Source organism: Mustela nigripes, chromosome 4 (assembly GCF_022355385.1).
Source record: "Mustela nigripes isolate SB6536 chromosome 4, MUSNIG.SB6536, whole genome shotgun sequence".
NCBI classification, from domain to species: domain Eukaryota; kingdom Metazoa; phylum Chordata; class Mammalia; order Carnivora; family Mustelidae; genus Mustela; species Mustela nigripes.
In genome coordinates this window covers 84,019,916-84,043,362 of record NC_081560.1, presented here as the reverse complement: position 1 = coordinate 84,043,362, position 23,447 = coordinate 84,019,916, and the positions used below count along the sequence as shown (strand labels likewise).

Here is a 23,447-nt window from a genome sequence, read left to right as displayed (position 1 = left end):
TAACTAGGGAAATCTTTTCGTTCTCCCCACATCTCTTTTTCTAGTTTTATACCTCCATAATAGGGAATATATATTCTTTTCAAGTACTCACAGAACATTCTCCAAAACTGTCTACATATTACATTATAAAAAGTCTTAATAAGTTCCACAAAGCGGAAATTAATATAGTCATTAATGACCATAATGCAATACAATCTAGACAGTAATAATAAAATCATAATCAAAAGAACTTTCATCTAGAAATTAGAAACTCTAAATAAACAACTTTTGTGCCAAAAAGGAAATGCAAACTGAAATTGTCAAATTCCTAGAAGCAATGAGAATGAAAACACTAAGCAGCAAAATCTGTCAGGTACAGTTAAAACAGTGATCAGAGAAAATTTTATGTCATATATATATGAATAAAAATAATGAAGGTGAGTTCCTAATTCGAAAGCTAGAAAAAGAACAACAAAGGAATTTCTCAAGGAAAAAAAAAAAACACAAAAAGAAAGATAAAAGAAAAAATTCATGTTAGATAACTGAAAAATAGTAAAAGTAACCAAAATGTTGTTTCATTTTAAAAATAAGCAAAAAAAAAAAAAAAACATACTAACAGGATTAAAAGATAAGTCACATAGAACAAAGTAAGAAAGGACACAGGGAAACAATCATAAAAACTGTAGAATATGTTGCACAAACCTATGCCAACAAAATTGAAGATCTAAATGAAATGGATAATTTCTTAGAAAAGTAGAATTTATCAAGATTGGACCCAGTGAAGATGCAGAAACTTAAATAGATAGATTTTTAGTTAGTGTACCATACTAAACTCCAAATGGGGAGGAAACAAATGAAACAATGTGATAATAGTAGGTATAAATTCCTTTATAAATTGGGTGTGAGGAAAGGCTTTCCTAGGATTCAAACTTGGTGAATTTGAGTACATAAAAGCAACAAAGAATTTCTGTACAGTCCAAAACATCAAAGTCAATGTGACAAGATTAATGACAAACCGAGAGAAAAAGATTTGTAACATATTATTAGTGATAAAAAGCTGTTGTCCTTCAAAAAGAATTTCTATTTTTTAAAGATTTATTTATTTATTTTAAAATTTATGTCATTTTTATGTTATATTATTTAGCTTATTATTTATTTATTTATTTTGAGAGAGAGAGTGAGTCCGTGCACAAGCAGGGGGAGGGGCAGGAGGAGAGGGAGAGAGAGAGAGAAAAGTAGACTGCCTGCTGAGCACAGAGCCCAACTTGTGGCTGGATCTCAAAATTCTGAGATCCTAATCTGAGTTGAAATCAAGAGTTGGGCACTTAGCCGACTTAACCACCTCGGCATCCCCATAAAGAAGTTTTAAAAAGTGAAGGGAAAAAAGGAAAAAAAATACTAAAAACTTGATAGAAAAGTGTGCAACTGCCAGGAAAGACGGTTTACCAAAGTATTCACAAACGTCCTTTTTACCTGAAAAGATGACCAATTCTCTTATCACCACAGAATTCCAAATCAACACTATATTGCTATACTACTCCTGACCTACCAGACTGGCAAAAATTAAAAACCTTGAGGACACCCCTCTTTTAGCAGGGTTGTAAAGGAACTGGCTCTCTCCCACCAGGCTGGTGGATGATCAATATGGTGTATCCTCTCTTGAGGGAAATTTGGCATAAAATAGACACATTACCTTTTGATCCAACAATCCTTCCTCTAAGAAATTTCTCTAAAGTTTCCATTTTAACCACAAAAAGTCCCCACAAATGTACAAAGTTATTCACTGCAGTATTATTTTACTAGCAAACTATGGAAGCAAGCTCAATATCTAGTCAGAACAAGTTTTAAAAAAAACCCAAAACACAGTCTACACACAGGGTGCACCATTACAGAGCTGCAAAACCTGTAAGAAAAATCTCTAGTGTCTGCTATAGTGATCTGTGTGATATTTAATTAAACAAAAACATTCCTATGCTTATTAAAAAAAATACATAAGAAATACAGCCAGAAACTAAAGAAACTGTTTAATTATAGGAGGTGGGCATGTACAGTCAAGGGTTAGGAAAGGGAAGAAGGCTTCTTTACAAACCATGTATTGACATACATTTATTTGAAAACAAACAAACAAACAAACAAAAAACAACAAAAACTAAATAAAACAAGATGAAAAAAATAACCTGAAATTGAATACAAACAAAGCAAATGGACCAAACTGTATATAAAATTGCTAACCATGCAGGCTTTTAAAAAAAAAAAAAAAGGAGGGGGCAAGTACTAGAGAAATTATAGAATTATAGATTTGGGGATCAAGTTTTCATTATACAAAGCCCCAGAAGATAAATGCTTTAAGAAAATATCATTGAGGTTCGAAAGGAGAATAACTATAACACTGCACAGTTTTAGTATGTTTTCCTGATAGAGACTGGAAATCCTGGTATTAATTTACATTAGTTGTTATGCCCGTGAGTCTGGAGTTTAGGTTTCTTTTGAAAGAAAAAGCTGCAATAACAAAGTTTCAAGAGTATGGTGTAGGGCAAACACTAGTTGTAGTGATTTAGACCTAAGGCCAGACTAGAATTTACTAATTCAGAGGGGAGGCAGAGGTCTCTAGAAAGAACAGGTCTGGTGAAATTCTCCCCCATGGATAACTGTTCTTAAACTGACAGTGACCTTGGGAGAGCCCATAGGTTCTTTGGGCGTTGTGAAGGCTGCAGAGTGGATTCCATTCTTTATGAGAATCTGCCTTTCTAGGTCATCATCATACTCTCAGAACTACTGCAGACACTGGGCATTTGGCTTTCAGTGAAACGTAAGGTGTAAAGTTATCACAGTAGGCAAGTTACAAAAGCCGGGTAGGTCAAAGCAGGTTGTTTCTTCAGTGAGGCTCTATCAGAGTTTTGCCACCTTTGTGGTGCCAGGAACAGCATTTTGGATTCAGGATGCAAGGTGTTATTTAGAGATGAATCTTGGCTGATGAGTCTAAGAAGAGGAAAAGCTTAGGGAAGAGGTCAGGCCCACAGTAGGAGGCTGGAGAGAGAGAGAGTTCTTCCTCCTTACTGGTCGTATTTTCCCCGACAGGAAGATCGGTCTGCTCCATGGGTTGCCTAGCTCCAAATGGGGAGTGCAGACAGGTGTGAGGTCTGGGAGCTAAATAGCTCATACTAGGCTCTCCCCTGCTAGAATAGTCTCTATATTTTAATTGTTGACTTGGAGTGAACACTGATAAATAATGGAGGCTTTTAAGAATTATTTAGCCACCATTTTCCAGGGAGTCAAGAAGAAGACAGGTTATGAGAAAGGAAAAAAAAAATTTTTAAATTTGCTTTAATTCTCCACTGTCCATTATCAGTGAAGATTTTAAAGATTTAGAAAAAAAAATAGCTAAGGTAAATGGCCACATTTTACCATGGTTTTTTGTTTTTGTTTTTTAAATTTGAGTGGTGGTTGTGATTGCTGTTTTCTTATATGCCCCTGAAATGACTGGCTTTCAATAGGATATTCTATGGTTTTGTGCTTAAAGTGTTCTTGATGAGATTTGGATGTATTCGTCTAAGTGAAATTTGCAATTAGTCATTGATGGCATTCTCTAATGTAGCTCTCATAATGTAACATTCTGAGCCCCTGTTTTCATTCACGAAATGTTTATTGCTTATCTACTTAGAGGGAAGCAGCAGGCTAGGGTATAAGAGTGCAGGACAGAGTCTTAGTATCCATGCAACTGATGGTACAGGCAGAGCCAGCCTTTAAATACTTTCACTAATTATTAATTCATTATATTTTATAATATGTGCAACTAGGAGAAATACATGTATATCTTATTCTACCTATACCCTCAGGTAATTTTTGAAGAGCTTGGAATCACAGATTGTTACATTTCATGGATATAATTCATTACGATTGATTTAAATAATCCTAATGCAGTAAGTCAGCACCACTCTTGTCAATTGGGTATTTTGGGGTGAATTCACACAACAGATGTCATTTTTCTAGTGGAACAGTCTTTTTAAATTGAATAAATTTGATATATACAAGGAAGTTCTACTATTTAAAATCTCTGGGGACAACTAAATATTGAACATCAATCCAGTTAAAGAGTTGGAAAAATGAAATTTAAAATTTACTTATGTTTATTATATTAGATGAGCTGAATTCTACTTTGGAATATGCCCTAATTTCATTTTCTACTTACTATGCAGCCTCAGAGCATTGTTTAATGAAAATGCCACTTAGACCAGTGAAACGGATCAGACTGAGCCCATATCTGGGGTCGCTAAACGAACGTCAGAAGGATGAGCGAGCTCTCTGTGATGGTGCTGTCTGAGGCCCCTTCTACCAATCCTGGGTGCAAGGAAGCACTGTGACAGTTCTACACACCATTAGATAGTAGCAACATTTTCCTCTTGCTATGACACTCATGGATCCTAAGGGACTTGCCTGCTTTACAGATAAGCAATCTGGGTATTTGTCAAATCGGGGTGATGTGGGGTTGTCATAGAGTCTGATTTATCTGGTCTACTGAGCTTTGTGATTTTTCTGCGAGAACAAAGTAGTAGTTCATATACATTTTTGAAAAGGACACTGAAAGAGAAAAATCAATAAAAATACTAATTGTCAACATTTTCTGGGAAGAGGAAGGACAAGAGGATAGCTTCCATATTTTCCATTTGTGGTGTGGGATGGTTTTCAACGTTAACAGAATAGGCAGTCTGACCAAGTTCACAGTGCTCTGTTTTATACTTGTTCTAGGTGGAAAAATATATACTTCTCAGCAGTACCTGTCACAGATAGACCACTGAGTGTCAAAGGTGGTGAGAGTTGAGAAATAAGGCAGGGAACTGCTTTTCCCATACCATGAAAGGAGGAAGTTGAATATTCAGAGTGTAACTGTAACAATGAGATTTCTGATTCCCTACCTGGTATTAATCTAAGGCGCTACTGCTGCCTATTAAAATTTAATGACAAAAATGTCCACATACAGACAATAAATTATATTTATATAGCCAGATGTGTGGGGGATTGGCCAAAATAATTTCCTGTCCAGATTATTTTTAGTTAGAAGTAGAGATATTGGAATCACAGTCTCCACCCCACCATATCTTGGCAATACAGTGTAGGGAACTGTGTCTTGACCGGACATAAACCTCTTTTTTTTTTTTTTTAAGGAGGCTCCATTCCTGGTGTGGAGCCCAATGTGGGGCTTGAACTCAATGCCATAAGATCAAGATCAAGACCTTAGCTGAGATCAAGAGTCAGATATTAACTGACCGAGCCACCCAGGGGCCCTGACATAAGCATCTTCAAATTTGAGGTGGGTGAATGGTATTAATGTTACAAATACACCTTCAGTTAGGTTACAGTTAATCTCAAGTCATGATAATATCAGCCAGTATCAAAAAGCAACCAAGTGCCTATTAATAGAGACTGTACTGGTACTGCCTTCATATAAGAGTGTTCACTTAAAACATGGGGTTTTGTTAAAAGGGGGAAGTGGGGCAATTTTAATGCAAATCCTGAATTTCCTAATCCACATACAAACAGAATGAAAGGTCATTAGTAAGTTCCTAGCACAAAAGAGGGCAGGACATTTTTCCTCCTGATGATTTGGCTGCTGTGATGGACTATGAATATTCACCTGTTTAGCTCTGGCCCATCTCTGCAGTGTTCTCAGACAGAAGGACTGGATTAGACAGAGGGATACGGAAATGAAATCTCATCCTAATCGAACAAAAAGTCCCTTTTGATAAGATTTTAAAAATAAGGGCACCTGGATGGCTCAGTGGGTTAAAGCCTCTGCCTTTGGCTCCGGTTATGATCTCAGGGTCCTGGGATCAAGCCCCACATCGGGCTCTCTGCTCAGCAGGGAGCCTGCTTCCCTTCCCTCTCTCTGCCTGCCTCTCTGCCTACTTGTGATCTCTGTCAAATAAATAAATAAAATCTATTAAAAATATCTAAAAAATAAGGTAGGAGGTATGATATAATAATATTTTTTAAATAGGGGATTTGGAATTAATAGCAGGTACTGCATTACTGATTTGCATCACAGTGGAAGGAAACTGAGAAACATAAAAAGAAAGCTGAGGGTTGCGTTTCCTAATGCTATCTACAGAAAAAGACCTAGAATAGAAAACATGATGCCTGATGTGCCTGCAAGGTATCCCGATGCCTAAAACAGGGAAAATCTTGGAAACTGCTTCACCTCCATGAAAAATATTACTCTTATAAAGCTGTCAGAGTCAGTCTGAGCTTGGTTTCTCTGGCATGGAAAAAGCCAGTCAATCCCACAAATTAGGCTGCCCTGAAGGCATGTTTAACTTACAAGCCAGGCTTTCAGGAAATGTGAAAGGCTCAAGTGGAGCCGTGATTCGTACCTGTGGTAACACTGGACTGTGTGGAAATCACACAGGCAGTGACAATGTGATATGTGGGATTCAACAACTTTGTAAGACTCAACATTTAAAAAGTCAAACTTTTTAACAGCAGGGACACTGCGCAGAAACAACACACAGACCCTTCTAGAGGGCCAAATGGTCTAAGAGAGGGAATCAATCATTTTTAATCTGTAGCAGCCTTTTGAGGTAAAAAGCACTGGAAATACTAATTTGCACACAGAATAGCACTAACTAAAGTATTAATTGATATGATAGCTGGGTCAGGGTCTTAGGTGACATTTTCACTTGTAGTCTCAGATTCTTCTCTGAGGAAAGGCTAGCATTGCCTGAATTACCTCTGCTACACACAGGGCATATAGTCCACATATTAATATACCTTTCTTTTTCACGCTTCTCAATGGGTGACTTTCCCTCTATTTAAGTACTTGTTTATTTTAGGAAATTTAGGCCTACTTAATTGGGGATCTAAAGAGGAAGAGTTAAGAATCGATGTCTGACTTCCATTCACCTTGGATGGGAGTAGGACATGGAGGTGGAAAGCCCCTGGAGACAGGACTCAGGGTATGGAGTCCTCACAGCTCTGGACAAGGGCCAGAACTGTAAGCTGTTCTGAAACAGACCAGCAAAGACCAAGAACAGCTTCTGACCCCAGACCCTCCTGCATTACCACAGGGATACATGCTCATCTACTACATGGTTCCATCTTAGATGAAAGCAAAGAAGAGACCTGTTGGGGGAAAAATCTGATAGAGAATTTGAGCTTTAATATTGGCAGGTTAGTGCCTTCCCCTCCTCCAACGCCTCAACAAGGCTATTTTAAACAAAAAGGGCAGAAAAAGGCCCTAAGTTGGCAGGTTCAAATTTTCTTATCCTCCAGCAAAATAACCAAGGCTCCAAAGCAAATGATTAGTTATACAAAATTATAGTATATAAAGTTTGCTTACATATGAGTTGTAGTTTGCAAATACCAACCCTGCTGTAATAGCATTATGTCAAAGTCAAGTTGAGTATTTCAATAGATACATTTGACAGAAATGGTATAGGCGTTTGCATCAGACAAAGGAGATTTGAATGTTGGGTTTTCTTGGACAAGCGTCAGTATTTTTTACTGCTCCATGTTATAAGGAATAGAAATGTAGAGTACCGGACGTGCTTAGCACTCAATCAACATTAGATGCCACTATGACTATTACTACTACTGTTGCTGCTCCGTCATCATCATCACCATCATCATCATATCACCATCATCATCATCGCTGTCAGTGGTAATTGTAATAGCAGCCATAGTAGCACCTGATGGCATAATGGGTGCCAAGGGAACCCATAGTCCATACTTAGAGTTTAGGGCAGGTAACAATCAGTAGTGGTTTTGCCTCATTATTGGAAGAAGGAGGTTTCCTGAAATTTCTGAAATACGGAAAACAGGTGATGAAAGTGGGTGTGGAGAATGTGGACTGGAAAATTATTAAGTAGATGAATCCCTTTCATTCTTTTTTTCCCATGCAAACTTGTCTTGAAGGCTTCAGAAATAGAAGACTGACATTTAGCAGTGGAGCTGAAGCTGGAGTGGTGGGAGAAGGGACCTGAATTATAAAGAAGATACTCTGGTAGAAAGGGAGGCAACTGGGGTTCATAAGGAAAACTATTTGAAGACAAATACAATTATGTCTGATTATAATGTTCTATTTGATATACATATAAGTGACTTTTTCCAGAGATACTACGTTCCAGCTTTTTGTTAGGGAAAAAAAGCAAAGTACAAACACATTTAAAATAGTTTCTTTAAAAAATGCATCAGAGTTCAAGTGCTCAAGTGCTCAGAGATGGTTTTTTAAAAAAGAAAACAAGAAACTGTATCGAAATAGTGATGGTACTTATTTCTGCATAAAGACATCTCAGTGTTTTTTTCCCTTCAAAAAAATTAGTTTCTTTATTCCCAAATGAAAATCACATCAGGACTACAAATACAGCCCTTGAAGTAACAACTATAATTAAGATAATAGTGATATTTTCATTAGGACATTCTCTTTGTTTGATCTGGTGACATTTTTCTTTCAATAAAATTCTGTGATTAAAAATCTATTTCTAAAGATCAATTATTGTCGCTCAGAGATAATACTTGAAAATAAAAGAGAAGTCTGTGTTTTAGAATTACTGTTAGAAAAAAGATTATTTTTTCCACCTGGCAAATAAACAAAAGGTGACAAAGAACCTGCAAGTTACTTTATTGGTGTTGAAAATTAGTATACTATACTCAGCAAACTAATAGAAATACACATGAGATAGTCCTAAAGCTGCTGTGATTTAGGTAGTTCCATGTTCCACAGTGAGAGGGGAGAGCTGGAAAACTCAGGAAGCCCAGATATCACACGACAGACTGAGGAGGATTCCATGGGAAGTGAAGAAAAAGAAGCAACAAAGAGAGAGAAGAATACAGTACACTACTGAGAAAAGAGACTTCGTAATACCGAGTTCTGCGGACTACGTCATCACCATCTGCGTCTTCTCCTTCAGGGTGAAAAACTATGAGGACAGGGAGCATATCTTACTCATCTTTGTATTCCCCAAATCTAATATTAAATGTTCAGCACAGGAATTTGTTGAAGGAATAAATGAGAGCCTGTGTCCACTATGGCACTGGGAAAGATAAAAGGTCATAAACCTGCATCTGAAGAACAACCTCAGGGTGGGAAGCACAGGAAATTTTGACTTTCTATGACATTAATACCTTAGCGGTGTTGTTATGCTATGTTATGCTCTTTATTTTTTAATATGTTAGGTTTAATATGTTAAGTTTTTATTTTTTATTATTTTTTCACAAGTGTTAATTCAACTTTTGGTGAGGTATTCTTGTGGTGAGAGTGTTTGCCCCATATTTCAAATATTTCCAGATGCGCTGGGTTGGGGTGGAGAGAGAGAAGAAAGAGCTGATATTGGCCATGTTCCAGAAAGCTAACTTCCTACCTTGTCGTTGCCCTACCACAGGTGTTGGGATTAAAGAAAATGTTTTAGTAAAGAATATGAAAAACAGGCATTAGAGTTTTAATCATGTTGGTTTTGGTAACACAGATTTTTTGGTTGTTTTTATTTCCCCTTTACAGATATCATGTACTTTTAAAAATGAGACTAATACTATCATTGTTTATATTTTACAATACTATGGATGACATGATACTGCACAAGATATTCATGTTTTCTTAGTTTAATTTTGCAAACAATAACACATGTACATTTTCAAATTTATTCTTCTATATTTGAGACCTAAACATGATCTTTTATTGAGACAGATCCCAAATTTCTCTCAAGCTCTTCCTAGGGGCAATATATTTAAACTCTTAATAGGCACAGAATTTATTATAAGAGAAGTTGCCCTATATCACATGTTTTCAGCAAAATACATGCAAAAAATGAGACTATTTTGAAAATCATAGGCATGAAAGAAACTTTCAGATCCCACTGGCCTCATTTCCATTTCTTCTATTGGGCTCTATATTTACGGTAGTGGAGAGAGATATGGATCAATGCCATTTATTTTATATTATTCACTCTTTATTCTGCATTTGAACATTGCAAAATTCATTACTCATTTGCACAAGGTTTATTTAATACTGTGCTAAGAATTAGAGATTAAATTTTTCTGCAGAAGGGGCTCAGTATACAAGCATATTTTGGAGATACTGTGGATTTTGTTCTAGAACACACCATAAGGCAAATATTGCAATAAAGTGAATACTTTAATAAAGCAAGTGAAATGAATTTTTTTAGTTTCCCTGTGCATAAAAAAGTTGGATTATACTCTACTGTAGTATATTAAATGTGAAGTAGCATTATGTCTGAAAAAATGTACATACCTTAATTTAAAAAATGCTATAACATGCTAACCATCATGCCAGTCATAATCACTGATCACAGATCACCATAATAAATCATAATAATGGTAAAGTTGAAATACTGGGAGAATTACCAAAATGTGACACAGAAACACTAAGTGTGTTTGAAAAATGGCACCAGAGCGCCTGGGAGGCTCAGTGGGTTAAAGCCTCTGCCTTCGGCTCAGGTCATGATCACAGGGTCCTGGGATTGAGCCCCACATCAGGCTCTCTGCTCAGCAGGGAGCCTGCTTCTCCCCCTCCCCTCCCTCTGCCTGCCTGTCTGCCTACTTGTGATCTCTGTCTGTCAGATAAATTAAAAAAAGAAAAAAAAATTAAAAAGAAAAATGGCACCAACAGACTTGCTCAACACAAGGGTACACAAATCTTCAATTTGTAAAAAAGAAAAACGAAAAAACAAAAACCAAAAACCCAAACGGGAAACCTCACTATCTTTGAAGTGCAATAAAGTGGAGCACAATAAAATGAGGTGTGCCTATATAGTTACAGGGAGATAGGTAAGTAGGAGAAATTCTATAAATTGGGGAATGTTATGGTAGAAGGATGTACAGGTGTTCAAATGAAAGAATGACCATTTATAGGAGGGATTGGGGTGGACAGTAGATGCTTCACAGAGAGTTTCCCTAGAGCTTTGTCAAAAAATAGGAGTCAACATCTACCTGGCAACTCTACTTACTGAGGGGAGTTTACTCTACATTGAAAAAAAAAATGGCATTTAATCTTGATAAATGCTATTTATGTTCCTATCCCAACCTATCCAGGATGTTATCTTTTACATTTTCCATGGGCAAATTATACCCTTTCCCATCTCACCTTAGTTTTTAGCACCATAGAAATATTAAAATCAGCTGTAACTGATTGAAATGTATCAGGCACTGTGCTGAGTGCTTTACATGAATCCTCTCATTTGATCTTCATGGCAACTCTATGTGGGAATGGGGGGATATTCTTTTACTGCACTAGGCAGTTAATTTATTTGCCCAATGAAATTCTTTTTGATGAGGGTGAGAAGTGATCGAGCTGGAATCCCTTTGAAGAGAGGGTTCCTTTACTGACGGTCTCTCTTAGAACTCCCAGTATCCTGGGGCACCTGGGAGGCTCAGTGGGTTGGGTCTCTGCCTTCAGCTCAGGTCGTAATCTCAGGGTCCTGGGATCGAGCCCTGCATTGGGCTCTCTGCTCAGCAGGGAGCCTTGTTTCCCCCCGCCCCAACACCCCTGCCTGCCTCTCTGCCTGCCTCTCTGCCTACTTGTGATCTCTGTCTGTCAAATAAATAAATAAATAAAATCTTAAAAAAAAAAAAAAAAAGAATTCTCAGTTCCTAAATATTGGTAAGAAAATGGAAAGAGCCACAAGCAAAGAAGGATCTGGCCAACTGTGCATCCCCTTTATGATACATGCTCCAGAACTCTGAAATAATTTCCACACTGTTCTTCAGGAAGAATCTAAATTCAGTGTTTTTAAATCTTTCGGTATTGCATTTCCTTGGTCTGCAATAGATGTAGTGAGTATCTGCTTTGGTTGTACAGAAAGACATCATCATACAGCACCCCAGCTAACATTAGAGTCATAATGTAATCATCAGTATTTATGTAATAACACAGGTTATATTTATGAGGACACTCAGAAACATTAGAAACTAAAAATTCTTCTGGCCCTCATATGACAAGAAAATATGGATGTACTTGGAAGTCTATTTCATTTTATTTGAATTATAATGCCATCTGCCAAAACTCACTCTCTCAAAAAGTACGGCTCTGACGGCATCAGAAAGGAACTTTGTGTGAGAAACAGGCATCTGTTTTTTACTTAATTTATAAAAGACACATTTTGTTTGCATTCATAAGGGCATTTTGCAAATTTACTACCCAATTAATATGTCATTCTGTGATGATGACAAAATAATCAGATTCTTAAATGAGTCTCATTTCTTCTGTTTTAACATTATAAAGCATGAAAAGATTATATGGTGTGGCACAGAAATTTGCTCTTTCAATTTACAGTAATGTCATCTTTTCTCTATGAGGATGACACTACTAGCAACATCTGGGCCTTAGCGTCAGGTAATTTCTAATAATGAGAGTAAATTTGTGCCCCATCGTCCCTGTCTGGTTCTTACTGTGATAGGAAGTTTGTACATTTGTGAAATAATGAATAGCATTTACCTCGAGTTAGAGACTGTGGATGAGAATGAAACAAATTAAGTTTCAGAGAATGGAGTCCAAAATCATAAATTCTTTGAAAGTGAGTGGTGAGAGCTAAAACTGGTCAAACGTCTGTCCAGCTCTTCTGCAGAGATACAGAGAAGACTCTGTACTTAACACGGTAGACACGGTAGAGGGGATACACAAACAGATAAGATCTTCACCTTTGAATAATTTATAGTGTACTCCAAGAGGTAAGAACATCTAATGTAAAAATGAAAACAGATCCCTAAAGAGGATTTAGGAATGAAGGTGTAGGGGTGACTTAGTATACATAAATGTTATATGATTTCATAGTAAGTCTGTCTTTAATTTTCAATCACTTCAGGACTTCAGTGATTTTCAAGTAGAATCATGAAGGAAGCCAAGAATGGGAGTAGGGTAATACTTGGGAAAAAATGAGGTGAGTTCAGGCATGGGTTAGGGAGAAGTAGGTGGGGAAGGTGTAGTTTTGCAGGGAATGAACATGGTAATGTATGTATATTGCAATATAATTATTTGGAGGAGGAAATTTATGTTAGAAAATAATAAATGGAAAGGGTGTATATGTAATGTAGATCAATTGATGGATGTTTTAAAAAGTAAACTCTAGGGCGCCTGGGTGGATCAGTGGATTAAAGCCTCTGTCTTTGGCTCAGGTCATGATCTCAGGGTCCTGGGATCGAGTCCCGCATCGGGCTCTCTGCTCATCAGGGAGCTGGCTTCCCTCTATCTCTCTCTCTGCCTGCCTCTCTGCCTACTTGTGATTTCTGTTAAAAAAAAAAAAAAAAAGTTAACTCTACCTCCAGTGTGGGGTTCAAACTCACGAACCTCAAGATCAAGAGGAGCATACTCTACAGACAGAGCCTGATGCAATTTTTGTGAATTCTGGGTTGAAAAGTCTTAAGTAATTAGAAACCATTGTCGTGTCCAAAAAGATGGTGGTGGGGGGTATATTTGGAGAAAACCTTAAGTAGGTACTTGCATTCTTGATATTTGTACCATTCGTATAAAGCACATACCCACAACAGTGCTTACAATAAAATAGAAGAATGAATGATTAGAACAAGGAGGTAATGGGCTGGTTATTCAAGGGGACACCTGCATTTCTGTGGCTGCCCTGATTCAAGCCCTCTTTCCTATATTTTATTTCCTATATTTTCTTGTATTTTTCTCCATAGCACCAATCTTAGTGGGAATGGGGTGCTATGTCCAACTACAGAAGAGGAAAAGCCCAGACACTTGATTTCTCTAGAAACTTGAAAACTATGATATGGACCTGTTTTTTTTAATCCAGGTTTGGACAATCCAACACAGCCACCTGAAATTTTGAACCTGGAGTTCGTGATGTAAAGAAGCAGCAACAGTGAAGAATTTATTCTAGTGACAGAAGAGACTGCTACAGCCGGTTCTGTGGGTGGCCATGGCAGCTTCGCCAGACAGAGCAGTGTCTTTCTTGGCCTATCCGTGATGACCCTGGCTGAGATTCTGGCTAGGAAAATTTCCTTTGTTTTTTCTTCTTTTCCGAGCCTGCTTTCCCACTCCACCTCCCCTCCCGCCCCCGCCACTTCCCTACCTTCCTCATGATTCTGTAAGTTTTCCATAGCCTTTCAAAAAAATTCATTTTCTGCTTAAAAGCAGAATCAGTTTCTGTGTCTGTACTTAAGAACTCTGATGAATGTATTCCAGGCAGGAGATGATTAGGATCCTACTTGGGGACAGTGATGATGGGCAGAATGAAGAAAGGACACAAGTGACAGACACCTACAGATCTGGTAACTGGCAAGACATTGCTATTCTGTTCCTGCTTCACGACACTGTTTGCTGGAATATGTGCATGACATTGCCTAAGGGATAAAACAGAGTGAAACAAAATATTTGCAAGTATATACCCCAACGGATTCATAATAAAGTGTTTGCGGAACATGAGGATATAATGTCTCTAAGTGTGATATTTCTTCAGAGGATAGAGTAAACTGGGGGAGTAGTGGTAAACATAAATGATTTTTTAAAATAAAAATGTCTTTCTATAGAAGGAAAGAGTGACGCTTTCATGAGTCACTATACTTTTCAGACTCTGTATATGCTTCTGAGAACCATGCTAATTGTTGTTTTCATTGACTTTTTGGCCTTACACCAGCACCTGTTGCCTACATTTCAGCATGGGCTGAAATCGTATCACAGTCTTTACACCCCAACAGGTTTCCCACTGACTTGTTCTGTCTTGGTGATCAGCATTGCAGCTGTCCCATGCCCAAACTAGAATGAGACCCAACATGAATTTCTTCCTCTTCCTTCTGATTATTCAGTAAGTCCTTTATTCCACTCCTTAATCATCTCACACAGAACTCCTCTCCCCTCCATTCCTGTTATTGTTGCTAAATCTCATTTCTTACCTGGAATTTTGCAGTCGTTTCCTAACTGGTCTCTTTGCCTCTTCCTTATCCCTTTCAATCCACCCTATTTCCTACTACCACAGTACACATTCAACAGATGCAGATTCATTCATTCATTTCCCCATCTAGAACTTCTTTGGTCCCATTCATTCCCTTTGCTTCTAGTCAGCCTGGCATACTAGGTCGGTTATGATCTGCCATGATCTCATCTCTCCAAGTATATCTCCTTTCCCACATAAACCTTTTGTGCTCAGACTTTTCTTCATGCTCAGGCTCTACAACAGTCCCTTGACTCTTGGTTTTTACATATGCTGTTTCCTTTGTCTGGAGCCTGCTTCTTACTTCCTTTTCCTGGCTAAATTCTGTCTTCTATGACTCAGATAAGTTCCTGCTTAAAAGTGTCCCCTGACCATCATTCTTAGCAGGTAGCCATGAATATACTTCTATAACCCAGGCTCAAATGTTACAGCCTTTATCATTTTTAATATAATAGTTGATTTTTCTCATCTTTCTCCACCATTAGATAGTGGGGACTGTGGAGACCACATAGTTCATTGATTTTTGTATCTTCATATCTCAATGAGCTTTGTATTTCTGGCATCTCGGCTTTGCCCAATTCATATATACATATATTGTTGTAGGGATGAAAAGAGCACATATTCCTTATGAACTCTGAAAAAAATTTTTATAGCTATACTTTGGTTAATTTTATCATCAAAAACCAGTACTTTTTACCAAGGTGAGGGAAGGTCTAAGGTATTTTCATTACCCAGCACTTGGTCTACAATAAACCTGGATCTGTAAGATACAATATGCCATTGTTTCCAAATCTTTAATAGTCAAAATACTAGATCTTTTGAAAGAGGAGGATAATTTATTAAGCAGCATTCTTGCCCCAAGAGGAAAGAAAGTTCAGAAAGGTGCCTTGTCTTTTCCTCCAACTTCAAAACAGATTTTCACAGATAGGGTCCTTAAGGAGCTCTTGTTTAATGCAAATATCTCTTATACTATGGGAAAAACAGAAGAGAAAATGGGGGGGGGGTACAGATAAAATAGAAGGAATAAGAGATTATGAGATAAACAGAGTAAGAAAAATCCTTAAAAGTTTAAAGTCCACTACAAAGAGAAGGGAAGAGAGGAGAGAAGAGAAAGCCCCCCAGCTCCATGCCCACTAAGATTCAACCTCAACAGAAAATTGGTATTGTCTTCAGCTTTTGGCTTCTTTCCCAGTGTTCTGTTCAAAGAATCCCCTCATCTTCTTCACCCAGCTCTTCAAGGTCAAAAACCATCCACAAATAATCAGGCTTTGACTCAGTCTGTGTGGCAATTGAACTGTCATTGCCCCTTCGCAGTTCAGTATGGGGAGGGGACAGAAATGACCTGACACAGAAACTCTGGGATCTAGCATTATAGATAATGTGCTAGCTACTTAATACATTTTCAACCTCAGATTAACTTGGAATACCATACTAAAGAGACAAGTACTACACAGGTGCTATCATTTTTTAATTTTCTACTATGAATGCAGTTTTCCTAATAAAAAGAACTTGGAAGACTTATCATGACATTGAAAAAAATATGAAGAATGATGAAAGTGCAAATACATTCTTCTTTTATTAACTGGAGATTTTTTTATTGAGGCATAATTGACATTATATTAGTTTCAGATGTGCAACCTAATTGATACTTGTGTATATGTGAAATGACCAGCACAAGTCCAGTTAATAATCCTTCACTATACATCATGGTAATTTTTTTCTTGTGATGAAAATTTGTAAGATCTACTCTCTCCGCAAACTTTCAAATGTGCAAAGCAGTATCATTAACCATAGTCACCATGCTGTACATTATATCCTCATGACATTTATTTTATAACTGAAACTTTGTACCTTTTGACTCTTTCAGCCATTTTGTCCACCTCCCAGTCCCTACCTCCGAAAACCATTAGTCTGTTCTCTGTATCTATGAGCTTGTTTGGTTTCATTTTAGATTCCACATAGAAGTGATATTATATAGTGTTTTCTTTCTCTGTCTGGCAATTACATTCTTAATCATTTGTTTTGTATAAGATGGTATCCATTTACCATACTAAAATGGGACTAAAAATAGATACCCATAGAAAAAAGTTCATGGAAAGTCATATTGATTCTAATAAGAATGCAGAGATCATGGACAATACTGTCTACAGAAAATAGAGCAAAACATTTTTCCACAAGGTAAGAGAACACTCTTGAGTGTTGGAATAGCCCCTTATCACTGTTGAATTGCTGGGTCTAGTCCAGTGCCAGAAACATAGTAGGTAGTCAAGAAACATGAATGGAATGAACTAGGAAATTTGGAGAGAGTGTACCAATAGTTTTAATATGACTTCTTAAGGTAAGTTTAATAATAATCAAGATAAAATATAATCTCCACATAGCAAAGTGATTAAGGAAAGAACAAGCCAGATAAAATCATACTCCATAAAAACAAACAAAACCCCCCCCCCCACAAAACCCTCCAATGTGATTTAGCAAAAATTCCAAACTCCATAGCAGAGCCTACAAGGCATTCCATTCCTGCTGACCTCTCCAATATCATGTCCCAGCATTCTCTGCCCCGTTCTCTTAGGCCTACCACACTAGTTTTCGTTGGTTTTGTTGTTGCCATCGCTATTTTCCCTGTTCTTTGGGTGTGTCAAACCAGATTCCTCTCTGCCCTTTCCTTCACCTGGAATATTCTTCCTTTGATACTTTTATAATCAACTCCTCATCATTCATGTCTCCTCAAATACCACAGTTCAGAGGGCCTGACCATGCTGTCTAAAATAGCTACCACCTTCCCTTCACTCTATCCAATACCCTACTTTATTTTATTTTCTTTTTTACCATATGAAATTTTACTTATTTTTTTTCCTGGTTTCCTTGATCTATATTCCACTTGAGCTCCATGATCTCTTGATACTAAAATGGTCTCTGGTATAAATGAATGAATGAATGAGAGAAATCTAAAAATATTATGAAAGTATGTAGAAGTACAAATGTTGATATAATGTTAGAAAGGATCATTGAATGTAGAATCCAGAAAAGAACAGGGTGTTAAACCTTTGTTCTTGGCCCTAAGAAAGAGAGTTCTATTAGTTACATTTCTTGATTAGTGCAATATTGTGCAAAGGGATACCCCAAATAAATAACACATATTTCTCCTAGCTTCCTAGTTAGGAATTCAACTTTCAGGTACAGTTAATTTGATGTGACCTTGGAACGTGTTGTGCATGACATCCCAGAACACAATAACCCAAGGATATAAAATGATGCAGAGAGATGGAAATGGTTATTTTAAAGCTGGCAACAGACTCTTCTTTTTTCTTTTTTCTTTCTTTTTTTTTGCAACAGACTGTTTTTATGAGGATATTTATACAAACAAAAATACTGGAATAGATTTATTAATTACAAAAAACAGGGCCCTATGAGTTTTACCTTTTTTTAAGAAAATCATGAAAAAAAAAAAAAGGAAAGCTAAACTGCTCTGCATGAGGAATGAAGATAAACTTAAGGAAGGGAAAGAAGCAGCAGAAGATAATTGAACCTATGAAAACATATTGATGCCAAGGAGCCCAAGTAATTGTAAAATTTTTTTTTCTCCAAAGGAAAGGAGAAATAAGCCTTGACCATGTGCTTTAAAGCAGTTTATGTCATTCTGAAGACCCCGACCTACTCCACTTTCCCTGCTAACCTCCAGCTGGGAAAGTCAGGGTCCCAATCAGTTTCTTACAACCTTTGTCAATTCCTTCCCAGGGCTACGGAATCAGTCAGGACACCAGAGTCCTTCTGGATTACTGCCCACGTCCTTTAATAGAAGCTGTACCAGCCCAGATTGGAGGGCAAAGGAAAGTATGCATGCAAAGAGCTTGTACTGTTGATTCAGGAGGTCTGGAGTAGAAGCATGAGCGAGCTATGTATAGGGTCAGGTCTGGTCCAGCCGCTCTGCCTTCGTGGGGGCCTTGCCAAGTATGGACGTGCACAGTGTTTCTGCATACTTTGCCTTGCACCACACAGCCCCAGGGGAATGTGCGCTCACACCAGGCCACACGGGTGACTCGAGGTGTCTCCTACCCACAGCCTCAGCACATGATTTCACAACCGCTGGATCCTTTGTCTTGCTATAGAACCGGCCTGCCGTGCCTAGGAAATCCGCAGTCTGGTCTAAGACACAGGACCTTTGGGGAGTTGTCATGGTATACAAGATCAGTCTGGGCGGCACAGCCACAGTATTGGCGAGCTGCTGTCATGCCGGCACCATTCTGAGTTGCTATAACCTGCACAGCCCCATGAGAGGGCTGCCACAGGTAATCACTTGTGTGCAAGAAATCTGTGAGTGCACACGGCAGGTGCACAGAGTACAGGGTCCACTTACACCACGGCACGTACACCCGAGCTTCAGAAAATACTGCATAGCCATGAGACCAAAAAACATTTAGTGTTGTATTTCAAATTTCTTCACGTCCACACCCACACATGCGCACTGCTCAAATCATCAATAAACTCTATTAACCTGGTAATGCCTTATGTGAGAGATTTCTAAAAAGACCAAGGAGCTCCACATCTAGGTTGGCCTGGAGAGAACAGCTACAGAAAGTGAAAGGTGAGGGCACCGGGAGAGAACAGCTACAGAAAGTGAAAGGTGAGGGCACCTCGGTGACTCAGTCAATCAAGAGTCTGCCTTTGGCTCAGGTCATGATCCCAGGGTCCTGGGATAGGGCCCCATGTTGGACTCTCTGGTCACTGGGGAGCCTGCTTCTCCTTCTCCCTCAGCCTGCCACTCCCCCTGCTCATGCTCTCTCTCTCTCTGTGTGTGTGTGTCAAATAAATAAATAAAATCTTAAAACAAAAAAGGGAAATGTGAGTGAAATCAAGAGTATGGTGGGGGGCGCCCGGGTGGCTCAGTTGGTTAAGCGGCTGCCTTCGGCTCGGGTCATGATTCCAGGGTCCTGGGATCGAGCCCCGCATCGGGCACCCTGCTCAGCAGAGAGCCTGCTTCTCTCTCTCCCCCTCTCCCTGCCGCTCTGCTTGCTTGTGCTCTCTCTCTAGCTCTCTGTCAAATAAACAAATAAAATATATATATATATTTAAAAAAAGTATGGTGGGCAGGAACTCAGAGCAAAGACATGATCTTAAGAATATAATTATCCAGAAACTCACAAAAACCTTGGTTAGGGCTCAGACACTGGAACAAGACTAACATTTTTTTTTTTTTTTGAACATTTACTAACTTCCAAGGCTATGAAAAATAAGACAGGGACTCCAGCCTTACCTATCACATGACTTCACTTCTAATTAAAGACTGACAATGATCACACTTCTATCTCCACAGCAGGAAGGGGTTCTATCCAGTTTGGATTAGTTTCCAAGTAAGAAGAGAGCAACACATTAGATTTTACTATCCTCTTTAATTGTAATTTACAGAGGACTGGGGTTATTATATTCACTTCTGATAACAATAATGGATAGCATGATAAACTAAAAATTAAACACTCTCTACAGAATGTTAGGTTTTTACTGCATATCAGAGAGGGGGGGAAAAGGAAGACATAATCCTCCATGAAGCCGAACTGTATGTGTGAGTGTGTTGTGCTGTTTGAGAAGAAGCCAAGAATAGAAATTGGCTATCTACATGCTGTAATAAGATAGAAGATTCTGGAAAGGAATGTCAAATTGAATCAAGTAATCCATGATCAAAGATAAGTCAGAGACTGAAACAATAGCGTTGACTCAGTTTACCAAGTTACTGGGGAGTGGGGAGAACACTTGGAATGACTTGGTGATCCACTACTGCTGATTTCATGTCTAGCTCTGTAGGCTGCTGATTAAAATTGCACATCTGAATTTGACTTCACTTTCAATATTAACTAACATTGCTCTCCTAGAAAATCCCTTGTTAGCTAGCACTTTACCATCTCTTGTTTGATTATGTAGAACTTTTGTAATATCATCGAGGCCAAGATGGCCTTAACATTCAATTCAGCTTGACCATACTTGACTACAGTTTTCTTTCTGTGGGGCTGCTGACCTCCCATTTCTCAGGGTATTTGCTTTAAAAGCTTGCAACTGTAAATTCTTTCTCTGCGTCTGAGATGTAAATCTTCCACTACCCAGAGGTATCTTTCTCAAGGAACTGGGAGACATCCCTTCGAAATGTAGTCACCAAAAAGATACCACCCCTATCCCCCAGTCTCTGTAGGAGGGTAGGAGTCTAACTTAGATTAACTGCCAATTAGCAAAAATAAGTAAATGCCCTAATCCTTTTAACCGAACTTCCCCTTCCCTCAACCCGATAGTCCTCCAAAGATTTTCTGTGAGCCTATTCCAGTATTTAAAAATCTTCCTGCCCCTTTCCCCCCACCCCGCAAGGGCAGCTGAGTTCCAAGTTGAGTTCCATCTTCCTCCTCCATTCCAATACTCTTGAACAAAGTCTTCCTTGCCTCTTTAACTGTTAAATCTGTCCAGTGCAAATATTTTTTGCCATTGAACTGATCCATTTTCTCATCCTCCTAAATCATTTACTCTCCAGGTATCAGACAATACTTTTCAGTTACTTTTAAATCAGTAAAATATTTTTTTCTTTTTAATATGAGATTTAGAATAAATGTAACTGAAATGATATTTTTGACAGAGGTAGTGAATGATACATGCACTGAAGAACTAAAATAACCACAGTCGAAGATATGAAAATGTAGATAATTGAATAATACCAAGGAGTAATTCAATAAAAAAATACTCTCCCACTCTTTACCCTGAACAACAGACACACACACAGACACATGAGGAAATATTAAGACATTTTAACCTAATGCCACACACAAAAATTGCTCAAGATTAGAAAATTTGAAAAGTCTCTCTGGCAGGCACAGAAATCTTCCTGATACATGATATGAAAGGCATAAGAATCTCTTGAAACCTAACAGTGGGATTTTAACTATAGAATGCAAAGTGTCAATATTCTAGGAAGAAGCACTGCTTGTATCAATAGAGCTGCTAGTTTAGGGAGGGCAGGTACAGGAAGCCATAGCCTTTATGGGGGATAAAAACCACAAAGACATGTACAAAGTTTGGTCATTGTTCATAAGGTAAGTAGATGTTCAAGATCCAGAACTCTTTATTTTTTTAAATTATTATAAACAGTGTGTTTAATTCTATATTATGATTTTTAAAAAATTTTAATTAACATATAATGTATTATTAGCCTCAGGGGTACAAGTCTGTGAATCGCCAGGTTTACACACTTCACAGCACACACCACAGCACATACCTTCCCCGATGTCCGTAACACAACCACCCTCTCCCTACCCCTCACCCCTGGCAACCCTCTGTTTTGTGAGATTGAGTCTCTTATGGTTTGTCTCCTTCCGGATCCCATCTTGTTTCATTTATTCTTCTCCTACCCCTCAAACCCCACGTTGCATCTCCACTTCCTCATATAAGGGAGATCATATGATAATTGTCTTTCTATGACTTATTTCGCTCAGCATAATATCCTCTAGCTCCATCCACGTCGTTGATAATGGTAAGGTTTCATTTCTTTTGATGGCTGCATAGTATTCCATTGTGTGTGTGTGTGTATACACCACATCTACTTTACCATTCATCTGTTGATGGACATCTAGGTTCTTTCCATAGTTTGGCTATTGTTGACATAGCTGCTATAAACATTCGGGTGCATGTGCACCTTCTAAGATACAGAACTCTTAAGGGTAAATAAACAAACAAAACCCCAAAATAATACCAGACAAAAACCATCCAAGGAACACATTTGGTTTGCCAGTTCTTGTTTAAGTAGAAAAGAATGTAAGGGCCACATATTGTTTATACAGAAAGACCCAACTGCATTCATTTTTGCTCAGTTTCCTGACTTGCCATTGTTCTTCTGATGATAAAACCTAACTGTAAAATGGAGTGTATTGACCAATATCATCTAGTTTATTTGGAAACAGCAGGTTGTCTAAGATTCTCCAGAGAAAATCTCTTGCTCCTTTTTCTCTTGTTAATAAGGGCAATTAGAAACATAATGGTCCGTTGTGACTGGCAGCTTCCTAGTTAAAACAACTCAGCAGCCACTGAAAGCCTCCCTACCTAGGTTTCTTTTCCAGCAAAGATAAATACTCCATTATCTACTTACTTCAGTCAGTTTAACTAAATTCAGCCCAAATCATCTCTCATAAAATTGAGGAACAAATGTTGTCAAGTTTTTATTGAGCTAAAATTAGTTATTTAGTGTGCAGGTCTGATTTTTTAATCAGTTGTTATCAGGGCTGTGAAAACGAGTGGAATAAAAACCCAAATCTATAATCAGATCTTGCGTTTTTGCTCACACAATTTCTTAATAAAGAACATTCTAAAGACAATTAGGTTCCTGCAAGTGGTTTAATTAAATCATTCAGACTATGCTAAAATTCTGTGGGCAATATCTGATGAGGAGTAGCCTGAGTTTGCGGTAAATTTAGTCTATTATTGAGATCTGGGCTGAGCATGCTATTTTTAGGTTGAAATGGCACAAGACATCATCATCCACACACGACTGGGAGAAATATTTCTTGGTCGTAGGACTAAATTATCGGGAATTCATGTTCAAATAGT

General features: G+C 38.1%; 1 protein-coding gene and 1 pseudogene across 4 annotated transcripts in view; both read right to left on the bottom strand.

The window, feature by feature from the left end:
- The window catches only part of MAGI2 (membrane associated guanylate kinase, WW and PDZ domain containing 2), a 1,345,167-nt gene that overhangs the window by 352,762 nt on the left and 968,958 nt on the right, over positions 1–23,447 (bottom strand). The gene's annotated exons all lie outside the window — the stretch shown is intronic.
- On the bottom strand, positions 18,781–19,275 carry LOC132015370 (protein Wnt-2b-like; annotated as a pseudogene).